The sequence below is a fragment of the Lagenorhynchus albirostris genome, chromosome 11, assembly GCF_949774975.1.
Source record: "Lagenorhynchus albirostris chromosome 11, mLagAlb1.1, whole genome shotgun sequence".
Lineage (NCBI taxonomy): Eukaryota > Metazoa > Chordata > Mammalia > Artiodactyla > Delphinidae > Lagenorhynchus > Lagenorhynchus albirostris.
In genome coordinates, this window is record NC_083105.1 from 92,713,059 (window position 1) to 92,725,501 (window position 12,443).

Below are 12,443 nucleotides of genomic sequence, written 5' to 3' on the forward strand. Positions count from 1 at the left end.
ATCATTCACTGTGGGTGGGATGGGAGCTGGTAGAGACCATCTTGCATGAGGATTGGTATAAATGTGGCAGAGGAGCTATGGGAATCAAATTAGGTAAAAGGTTGGAGAAGGGGTAGGAGGGGGGAGCTTGGCCCCAGGGGCGAGCTGGGGCTGGCTAAACGTGGATTATTGCAGGTGAAGTGTGCAATCCAGCCCTTGTGGAATGGAGGGAGAGTTTGGCTGAGTGTCTCTGGCCCACAGGCTGTTACTGTGAACACACAGATGAGACATTGTTCCCAGGAGGCCCTTGGCTCCAAAGCAAAGTACCTAAGTGCTGAAGAGCTGAAAAACTACAGTGTATACCTAAGGACTGGTCCAAGTGGGGAACAGAGACTGAAAGACTTAGTTGTTCCTTCCTGGGGGGAAATCTCCATGGCCACTGAGCTGGGAGTCAGCTGCTGGCATGGACTCTGTGAAAGCAACTGTGTATGGTACACCCCTCGGCAACACGAGACCAGTAGATTCTGAGAAGCCCATCCCATCCGTCCACAGGTCTACTGAAAACCACCCAAACAGTCTCCTGCTTAAGGCTGAAAAATATTCCTGGGATAGGCACATCCCAGAAGCCTCCCTTTGATACTGCAAACCAGAACTCTTGACATTTGCAGTCAGGAAATTCTTCCTGATATCCAGCTGAGGTCCAGTAGCCACACAAGCTCGTTTCTTCTTACCTGTACTGAGTGGAAATTCTTAACAGCTGCCGATCACCATCACTAAATGGTACCTTTAACTCCTTGCTGGTTGGTCTTAAGCCCTCTTATCTAATCTTCTTTCCTCCATACTCATAATCCAAACTTTTCACCTTTTTAAAAAATTTCCAAGTCATTTGATTGACTTTATTATTTTCTCTCTTCCCTCTTTTTCAAAGTTCCCTCTTTCTTTGCTTAAAACAATGGGATTCCAGACTATCGTAGGAATTTGGTAAACGCTAAAATATAAATTCCCATGAGCTATATTTTATTCAATATTGAGTTAATTTTTCAAATATTTTACTTGAAGTCTTCCCCCTAATAACTATGGTCACCACTGACCATAGGTCTTACATTTTTACAGTGCATTTTTCTGCTTGATTACCTTCCAATAGCGATTTTACTATACACAGTACTTTGTATGTGCCTTTTTATCTTTATGGTATTTAATTTAATTATTCCTTCTCAGTTTATGTTTCTCCAGAACTGAAAGATATTTTTGTCTGTCTTCTTCACAGTCAATCTTGTTCTTTGTGCAGGAGTTATGACCAAAGAATGGAACTTCTTTCAAAAGAAGAGATTTATAAAGGTTCTCATTCATTCACTAAAGATCACACTTAGTATTATAAACTCCTGTCATCTTTAGATCTTCTCTGTCTTTGAGTAATATCTTCCTAAGACTCTAGATTCATTTTCCCAAGGCCATATTATTGTTGAAATATCTAGATATATCACAGCTATTTTTCATTGTGGAGTCATTTATTGGTCCTAGCTGGCAAGACTGCCATACTTTTTTCCTTAGAGGATGAAGGAAGTGGTGATGTTATACAATAGAACTTTGTAAAATCTATTAGAAGGTTTGGAAGACTACAACAGAAGGCAGGAGTGGGAGGAGGGCATGAGTCAGAGCAATGCCAGGAAAGTTTGTATTTGAGTCTCACCTCTTCTGTGCCTGTGGCTTTGTGACCTTGGAAAAACACTTTCTATCTTAGAACTTCAGTTCACTGAAGATAATACAATAATAATTCATAGGAGTTTTTGAAATCCCAGAGTGATAATACATATTAAGTAAGTTTTTCATTACTTTTATTTTTTGGTTTAATGCTACCCTGTCTTCTCTGGGTAATGGTCATTTCTCCAATTGTCAGAACTTATGGCAAAGGAAAGTCTTCCTTCAGGAGAAGTAGTTGAAATAACTTTTAAAGTTTTGTGTTTTTGTTAATCAATCAAACATGGAGGGGCTGGGAGTTGAACCCATGGCCTCATGTATGCTAAGCATGTGCTCTACCACTGAGCTACACCCCCTCCTTCTTTGAAATAATTTTTTTGAATGTAGGCTTTATTATTATCCATGTATGGTGAAGCCAACAGATCAGGAGATGATTGCCATTGAAAAGGTAGTTTGTTACTCACAGTTCCCAAGAGGAGGGCACATGCCATGTCACAAAGGGCCACATGGGGAAACACCAGCATTGGTCAGGAGACAGAAGAAACAAGGAGGAAATATGGGCAAGAGCCTTCATTGTGGCTTTTGTGGGAAGGAACAGTCAAGGCAGGGTAAGCAGGATTGGCTGGTTTGAATAATTTCAGCAGACTCTGGGCCATAGAAGCTGTCGCTGGTTGCCCTGAACATGGCCCTGGTGTTATTAGGGCAAATGGATTTTGTCCCAGAGTGTAAGAGCCTTGTGAGAGTTCAGTAAAGGAGGTGGTATGGGTACAGAATATGGACTTGTTAATTTGCATGTGAAAGAAACTCTAGCAGATGAGTTGTTTACTACCTCTAGAATTGGCTAGCTCTGGGAGGAGCAATCTCTCCAGGGTCAGCAAGGCCCCAGATGTCAAAGCATCAGAAACATACGGTTAATACAATCCTCTCACACTCACCTGTTGTGAGATTTCTCTCCCAACTCACCTAGTTTGGTCATGCTACAAAGGAAGGCATACTGTCTTCATCAGACCCTTATTAATACACGTATACCTTGGGTGTGGAGGGATAAGATGGGTACCAAGTGGTGCATTATTAGAGAACAGTTCATTTATTCATATATTCATTCATTCATTTAAATACTTACTAATCAACTACAAGGATGTCAGGCAAAGTTGCCTCCTAAGAGAGAAAATTTGGCCTTGGGTGATGAGCTATAGAACAGGGAAGTTTCAGTTGTAGTGACAACAGGCAGCATGGAAGCCATCAGACTGATTCAGAGAACTTTAGGACAGAGAAAGCTGGATAAAGGAGAAGGGGGTGCTGTGGAGAGGGATGGATGGGAGGCTGGCAGTGGGCTGAGGAGTCCCGGAGTTGGGGAAGAGGAACAACAAAGGGACAGAGTCTACCACAAAAGGGGAGAGGCTCATCATGGACAAACTTTACTTCACAAATTGAGTTTGGAACCAGTCCTATTTATTTCACCTTTCTGGAAGAATCTGGTTTCCTAAGCAAGGAAAATAGAACAGGAAGTGGGATATATCTGACGCATGCTCCTAATTACAGCACTTTTACATACAGAGACCTAAGAATAGAAAAAGAAGGATGTTTAAAACTTCTTTTGAGTTTTGAACCTTTGAAGAAACGGTACTCAAGAAATCAAAGAAACAAATGAATTTTAAAGTCATACCTTTGTAAACAAGCATGAGATTCACCCTCATTCAAATCATTTCCAAGATAGGCCAGGGTGTCATTCTTTTTCTTTCCATTCTGCAACCAGAGGTCATTGTTTCTGTGCGCTTCACAGTGAAATATCTGAGTGACTCTAGGAGCAGAAGGTAAGGGAGAGTGAAGGATGAGGGGGTTAAGCTACATGTATAGGTTCTGAAAAATTGTGTGGAATCCAGACTTTAATGTGTCGTTGTCCAAACAGTTGCACTAAGTCTTAATAGCAGGATTCAATTTCTACATTAGACCTACTAGTCTTAATACAGTAACATGGTTTTAGCCTGGGCTTGAGGAAGAAAAAATAGATGAGATTTGACCTAATTCCAGCTGTAGTGAAGAATTTAAAAATTAACAAATATGTAGTGTTGGACTTACCTGGTGGCACAGTGGTTAAGAATCCTCCTGCCAATGCAGGGGACATGGTTCAAGCCCTGGTCCAGGAAGATCCCACATCTTGGGGAGCAACTAAGCCTGTGCACCACAACTTATGAGCCTGCACTCTAGATCCCGTGAGCCACAACTACGGAGCCCGCGTGCCACAACTACTGAAGCCCATGTACATCGAGCCTGTGCTCCACAGCAAGAGAAGCCACCTCAGTGAGAAGCCCGCGCACCACAACAAAGAGTAGCCCCTGCTCTCTGCAATTAGAGAAAGCCCGCGTGCAGCAATGAAGACCCAACACAGCCAAAAATAAACAAATAAATCAATTAATTAATTTAAAGTGTAGTGTTACAGGTCATGTTTCCCAGAAAGAAGACTCTGAGACTGAATTTCCTTGCAGAAAGTTTATTGGGGGGTGTTCTTAGGACCTGTGAGGAAATGAAGAAAGTAGGATTGGGCAGAAGGAAAAGCTGGGATGTGATATAGTCACACAATATCCGGATCATCCCATGGGGCTGTTTGGTGCTGAAATGTCCTTGCAGAATTATCCCAAATTGGAGAATGGGGGTGGGGCCTTTATACCCTGATGTTGATCATCTGATGCAAGCCACACACAGGAAACGGTGTGATTGTGGACAAGGTGACTCTCCTTAGCAGAGGACAATCTCTGGGTTTGAAGTTAGTGAGTGGGAATTCTGCTGAGAACTGTCATCTGTCAACACACCCAGCAGCTGGGCTGCTATAGTCTGAGTGTTTGTGTGACCCCAGGATTCATATATTAAATTCCAATACCCAATGTGATTAGGTATTAGGAGATGGGCTCTTTGGGAGGTGATTAGGTCAGGAGAGTGGAACCCTTGTGAATGGGATTAGTGCCTTTATAAGAGATCCCAGAGAGTTTCCTTCCCCTTCCACTATGTGAGGATACAATTAGAAGTTTGCCACCCAGAAGAGGACCCTCACTCAACCATATTGGCACCCTGGTCTCAGACTTCCAGCCTCAAGAACCATGAGATATAAATTTCTGTTGCTTATAAGCCACTCAGTCTGTGGTATTTTGTTATTGTAGCCTGAATGGACTCAGACATACGGGAAGAGTGCTTCTGACCTAAAGAAGTTGGGGGTGATCTGCTCACCACAGTATCTTCTTTCAGGCTACCATAATCATTGTACCAATGCTATGCAAAAGAATGAGGAAATAATAAATTTGTTTTATCAAATAAAATATATAGCTACTTCACTGAATTGGGATTGGAGGGTGAATGTTTGCTTATGTTATCTTCAGAAGAAGGGTTAGAGCAGGCTTCCAGTGACTTGTTCTCACAGTCATTCACCCATTCATCCTTTCATCAAGCATTTATTGTGTCTCCCATGCAGCGAAGATGTTTCAGGAAACAGACTAGACCCCATATGTTGACTTCACCCCTTCCCATCCCCAGCCATCTGGTTTCCCAGTAGAGGACAAATATGAAGTTAACTGGGAATTTGGTCTGTTGGTTCTCAAACTTGAGAGCTCCCCAGGTGAAACCCAAAATTGGCCCCTGCACACTAAGAGCAAGGAGAGACAGAAGAAAGAGAGCACTCCAGGTCAGTAGGTGGCAGTTTTAATCAGCAAGGGGACTTCATCCAAGGCTTGTTTAGGGTGGCTGAGAGACTAGTAGATCTCTGCACCTGCCCACCAGAATCTTAAAAGTTTATACAGAGATCTTAACAGGGTTCAGTCATGTATACTGTCCAGATGGCCTCAACAACACGTTACTCTCTCAAGGCCATGTCCTTGAAATGGCTCCAGCTATGAGAACAGTGGGCAGAACGTACCTTCTAAGGACAGGGGAGTGGGTGAGGAGCCTCCAGGTGCCCAGGTCCAGCTCACAGGTCAATGTCCTCTCAATGACTCCTTCCAACATGGTCTGAATTTCTAATGTACTCAGTAAGTATTCAAATATTTTAAAGATGATGATGATGTATACTCAACAAAGGGAAAGCGAAGACTTGAATAGTAATTTGTGAGTGAGCAAAAACTAACATTAGATTTAATTCTCAATTCTGACCATAATGCTTATTTATACCAACTCAATTTCATAAACACTATCATATCACTTATTAAATATCTTTTCCCTTATGTTCAGAGTCAATGGTGCCTTACTTTCCTGTCTCCACTTCCTGCTCCTCATTCCCTCTGGTATGTTCACTTTCTTGTTAATAATTACCAACCCTGATGTCCATCCTTTATGACTTTCCTACAATTCATGGTCTCTGTCTCTACTTCTCCCTCTATCTTTACCTCTTCCTAGGATGTTGCTCCAGGTGATGACATGGGGGAGATGTTGAGGCAGGTTGAGTTAGTAGGAGGGGATAGCACAAAGGGGCATAGTCAGGGAACGAAGTATCCAGGAGGAAGCAGATACATACTGAACAGTATATTGAAAGTTCTGGCCTGGTCCTGCACTCTCCACTTTTATCACCATGATCATGAGAATCTTACTGGTCCCAGAGGGCACTCCACTGCACTTAGGCAAACAAACATGCCACAGAAAGAAAATGGGAAATAATTACTTGGATTGACTCATTCTGCTCACTCCACCTGCTCTTTTCCCTTCACACCACTAGTAATATACCAGGGCTGGAGAGGGGAAGAGGCTAAGTCAGTCAGTAAGTGGAAATGTTAGGTGTTTGTGGGCAGGCAGGTGGTTTGTGGTAAGGTATTTACATGATTGTGAAATGCAAGAGTGGTATTCGCCAATGATGGGATGTTGATTTGTAAGGCAAGGGCTAAAGGGTCAGAGAACTATTGCTGTGTTGGGGCCAGCTAGTATTTGGAAAAGGATGGCAGTCAGTGAGGTTAAGGCTGGATATAATTATGGAAGCTAGACCAGGTCTTAAAATGGCAACTTACTAAGGGTGACAGTTTTAGAATTGTCATCAACTTATGACCCTCTATTTCTCCTTCCACTGTCTCATTTTCCAATTTGCTAAATTACAAAATATTCAAGTTCATCAGCGTTTCCTCAGGGAGAAAGTCACCATTTTCTATTTGTGTGATTCTGGTTACATTTTAGTATCTTAGCAAAAGCCATTTCCGAAAAGTCACAAACACAATTTTCACATAGTTTTCAAGACATCCGATTTTAAACACAACTTTCTCAAGTTCCAAGAAGGGATAAAATTTTAAGAATAAACTTGAAAGGATTTGGTTGCTAGATAAGTAAAGAATGAATGAGGAAAGCTGTGATAATCATTAAGCAAGATCTTAAAAGGGATGCATTTAGAACAGACCATATAATAGTTACAGCTCTTAGTCACCAAAAATGGAATAGAACCCAAACCACAGCAAAGGCTGTTTCATTTGTGAAGCCAATATTAATTTCTCATGCACCTCCACAAATTCTTGACCATGTTTCAGTTTATCCTTAAATAAACAGATACTCAAAAATCCAACAAGATAAAAGGTTTCATTTTTTTTCTTCCTATGGAGAGATCGAGACTTTAAGATCTGATCGAAGTGGTCACAGTTGTATGAAAGGGAAGAAACTCCAAGGGAATAGGAATCTCGTTAAGGAAAAAGTCACCTCTCCAAGCAGCTGTGCCTTCCATCAGAGTTACTCCTCTGCTCAGCTCTTAAAAGACTGTCATGGGTTTTGTTTTTAAGACATCTAGTCTTTTATCATCTGTCACAGTAAAATGATTTTCCACTAGAAGGGTTGGGCATGGATTGTCCACAAAGAAGCATGTGAAAGGATCTGTCTCTTTTAGTGTAGACATGGAAAGTTAAATTTTACGATAACAAAGTCCAAAAAAGAAGTGACTCTTAGGAATCCAAACACTCTTTAAAATTAGCCCAACATATTGGACAAATTAACCAGAAGCATCTTTTGTGAAAATGAGCATAGGAGCATACGTACCTTCCAGTCTTCCTTTATCAGACATTTTTCTAATTCATATTAATGGGAGGGAATGGTGGGAGAGAGGCCTGCTGTTAGGAAAACTGAGGTGAGAGAGGAGACATTTGGGTCTGAATCTGGACTTGCCCATTAAATTCAGCATGTCATCTTGAGAACATCTCTCGGTCTCATTTTCCCTGCATGTAAAATGGAGTTCATCGTAACTTTCTATCTCCTCACAAGTATACAGTCGGGATAAAATAAGATGAAGAATGGAAAGCATTCTGAGATATAAAAATACACATTGACTTTGGCCCGGACTAAGAAACTCCAGTGAACTAGTCCTGCGCAAACACGCACACACCCTTGTCCAGATGCACCATAAAAGGCAGCCTCGAATGGCTGAGAAGTAGAGGGGAGAAAACAGGAGAATCCTTAAACGCAGAGTCTATCAATTAATAAAAAGTTGACTCAGAATGTGTGCTCACCTGTGTGCAAACTGAATTGTTCCCATATTGGGTTTTCAACCCAGAAGAGCCAAAACGGAAAATCCCCCTTTGTACGTACTGTCTGGTAACTGTGTGATGTATTGTTTGATCCCATGCTCAGAAGGGGAAGACATCTTACTTCTCTGAGTCCCAGTTTCCACCACGCAAAATAAGGTGGTGGGAGGGCTTCTCTGGTGGCGCAGTGGTTGAGTGTCCACCTGCCGATGCAGGGGACACGGGTTCGTGCCCCGGTCCGGGAAGATCCCACATGCCGCGGAGCGGCTGGGCCCGTGAGCCATGGCTGCTGAGCCTGCGCCTCCGGAGCCTGTGCTCCGCAACGGGAGAGGCCACAACAGTGAGAGGCCCGCATGCTGCAAAAAAAAATAAAATAAAATAAGGTGGTGGGAAAAGTGATTGTAAGGGTTCCTTGAACTAACATTTTCAGTTTTGAAAATTGAAGGAAAAGGAGGGCAGAACCGACTGACTAACTAGTTCCTGTCCTGGGCGCCAGGACAGACATATTGCCTCCCTATCGTCCCCTCAGAATGAAAATAACTTTGGTTCAGTTCATTCCAGCACAGCCTTAATCTACCACTGGTTTGTAAATCAATCATTAGACTCGACTCAAAAGCAGCTGATTCTATTTCTGTCTGAGTCTCAATGCCAAAATTCAATGCCTAGTTTGTTTGGTTTTAATAAATTTATTCCGTGTTGCAAACATTGCGCAAAATGGAAAAAAGTCTAGAGTGGTCTGAGTTCAGGAAGTGAGGGCAGGGCTTCTTTATGAAAAATAAACATCCTCCTCCTTGTTTCCTTTTCACTCTTTTCTCGCAAATCTGCTCGCTCAAAGCCCTTGGAATCCAAGGCTCCAACATGTGCTTATTGCCTCAGATACATGTAGATCGCCTCTGTGAATAATAAAGCCAAGAATATATGAAGTTCCTAAAGGCAGCTGACAGTCATACAAGCTGCACATGACAGAAAAAAAACAAATTACCTGAACCCTAGTAGGATCCTTTATCTTTCTTTTATAAAAGTTGGCACATTAATCCCCGTGAAGGAGACACGTTTTGTCTGAATCTTGCCTTCCATGTTTTTTGGCACTCACTGCCCTTCTAGTGTTAACTAAGGATGTAACCTTTACCACTTCCTGTCCACCACGGTATTCAGACCTATAACTAAATCCAGGATTGAGTCTGTTTTCAGCTCTCTCTCTTCCACCTTTAAGGGTTTTCATTTCCTTTGGGCTCTGCTCCTTTTTGTTTCTCCTCAGGAGATTTTGTGAAGTGCTATTAAAATATAGAAGGAACCACACCCATAGCAGGAACCACACTAATATTAATTCTAGTTCAACAAACACTTGGAAGGGCCTGGTAGGAGGGAGTATAACATGGGGTTAAGCGCACAGCCTCTGGAGGCAGACAGCCTGATTCTACTACTTATTAACGGTGTAATAAAAGCATGAACTTTCTCAAGGTTACTGATTTCTCTGTGCCCCAGTTTCTACAATGTAAAATGGGAATAATAACAGAACTAACTTCCTAGCTGAAGATTAAATGAAATAGCACAAGTTAAGGACTTGACACAGAGCAAGCACTGATTATCATACTTGAGAAATATTCCAGAGTAAGCAGACATCACGCACTTCACAAACTTTCTTTGTTTTTCCTTTCTTTCCCTGGCTTGTGCTAGGCACTAGCTGTTCATTTTACCTAGAATGCCCACCGCACCTTCCCTGTTGGCGGCCCCTCATCAAGTCATCAAGGGCCCCAGTCAAATGGGTCTCTCTGGGCTCCCCTAGCACACGGTACAGGCCCTGAATAATACAGCATTGATCACATCCTACTGCCATAATTTATTATATATTATATATATATAATATTTTTTATATATTTCTTATATATGATATATTATATATATACATCTTTACAAAGCATATAGCACACACTGAGAACTCAGTACATAGTTTTGATCCCTGGGATACATCCCCAAACCTGTTTTCAATAGTTTCTTTCCACCACCATGTCTCTGATGACCTGATAATGTACGAGCATATGACCATGACCATCAGAAGACTCAGAGCTGTCTGGGGCATACAGATTAGTTTGGTTTCTTCCAAGAATAAATTTGCTGGAATCTATTGGTTTTCTACTCTAAGAAACTGTATGTATGTTCCCCCACCCCCCATAGGAAGGCCACACAAATTAGCAGCCCCAGCTGAACAAATTAACTTTTTGGAATTTAGCTAGTTACCTAAAGAGCCTTTGGAAATTTTTCAGATTAGACCAGGCATTTACTGATAGAAAAATACATCAGGGAGGTGGGAAGTAGGATTGAAAACTTATTTTTAAAAATAAATGAGTGTTTATGAACAAGTAAAAGGACAAAGAATAGTGAAGGCATAAAAGAAAGAAGAAAACCAAAAAAAAAAAAAAAGAAAGAAACTGAAGTTTTTCTCATTTGAAATGAGGAGGCACAAAATGTGGGTCTCTCTCTCTCTCTGGCTCCTGTGAAGGCTGGCTCTGGAGATGGCCACAGAAGTTCTAGGAGATGAGGGACATAACCTATGTAATCAAGAATTCAGATTAATCAAGTTGACAAATATTCCAAGACAGCCTGGAGTAGAGGAGAGAACTCAAACCTGAGCTCTGATCTCAGACTCAACATTTACTGGTTCAACCTCTGAGCAAATTAGCCTTTCTAAACCCACAATGGAGATAACATGCGTATCTGGAAGGGTTTTATGAAAATCAGAAATAAAAAAGGTGAAATATCTGGAATATATTTTGGACTTCATAAATAATAGATATTATTTTTCTTAAAAAGTGTATGAAGCAATGTAAGTAAAACATGCTTCCTAACCCACAGTAAGTATAGGATGCATTAAATTTAATGAACTAAAACATCTTCAGTAATTATTTCCTGAAAATAGCAATTTTTCAGTAGCAAAAGAAGAGAAAAACTCACTGAAAGTTCTGGGGAAAAGTGGGCAAAATTCTTTAAGACACATAAAAATGGCAACATCTACCTCCTAAAACAAACATACTACTATGACTCAGCATTTTTATTAGGAAATAGATTTTTACCCAAGTAGATTTTTGCCCACTAGTTCTCAGGCCAATTAAATATTGTATCAATGGTTACACAAGATATAGGACCTGAGCTGGTCCACGGAAAATAGAAAGGATTTAGGTAGGCAAAGGGAGAGGGGAGCAATCCAAAAGAAAGGAGGGGGGCTTCCCTGGTGGCGCAGTGGTTGAGGGTCCGCCTGCCGATTCAGGGGACGCGGGTTCGTTCCCCGGTCCGGGAGGATCCCCCATGCCGCAGAGCGGCTGGGCCCGTGAGCCATGGCCGCTGAGCCTGCGCGTCCGGAGCCTGTGTTCCGCAACGGGGGAGGCCACAGCAGTGAGAGGCCCGCGTACCGCTAAAAAAAAAAAAAAAAAAAGAAAGGAGGGGTGTGATGCAAAAGGACCCAGGTGTCTGAGATGATCCTGAGCTTTTAAATGCCCCATCCTCCCAGCCCCAATAAAAGAAACTCCTACACCCTTGCTTATTCACAACTACATTCTGGACCTTTTTCCATATTCTTGTCTCCTTGCACTAGGTTAGGAGACCTATTACTGATCTCTTAATTTCTGGCCACATTTCCTGTCTACACATCCCTAAACTCTACCCTAGGACCCAAGGTATAATATATTGTCCCTCTGGTTTTACCCCTTGACTTCCTTTCCTTGATAATAATTTGAACTTGGTGTCTTTTTCTGGTCCTTCTAGATGACTGTTCAGCCTGATCCCATGGGGCTATTAGAGCTAAGGTTCTTGCCAAGTCCTTGGTCCCTAGAGAGGGGATGGAAAAAGACACGAAAAATACAAGATCTTTGTAAATTAATTTGACTGAGGCAGTATTTGGGAAGGTGAGTGGTTAAAAACTTTGGCAAAATTACCGAGTTCTTTCCACGTTGCCTGTCTTATAAAACACTTCGTGTTAGCCAAATTATATTAGCTGTGAAGTCCCATGGCCTACCAAAGGCTAAGTGACAGACTGAAACTTTGGGTCTGAGGTTATGTTGTCACTGAACTATGGTAGCCAAAGTCATCCCCTCCAGATTGGGAAAGGCTTTCTCTTGTCTTCTTAAAGGAGAGTGTAGAAGTAGTTATGGTCATAGTCATGGTTCTTACAACAAACTCAATTATAAGCCATCATTATAAAAGTGATTTAGCAATATTTTCCGTGTGACTTGGTCAAACAACAAATGCTTATTGATTGCCTACTCTGAGCAAATCATCCCAGTGAGCTTATTTGGTTTAAAT

General features: G+C 41.7%; 1 non-coding gene across 1 annotated transcript; it reads right to left on the bottom strand.

The window, feature by feature from the left end:
* Window positions 1-1,961: 1,961 nt before the first annotated feature.
* TRNAA-AGC (transfer RNA alanine (anticodon AGC)) lies at window positions 1,962-2,036 on the bottom strand. Its single transcript has one exon. It is a non-coding gene; the product is annotated as a tRNA-Ala (tRNA).
* Window positions 2,037-12,443: the final 10,407 nt, after the last annotated feature.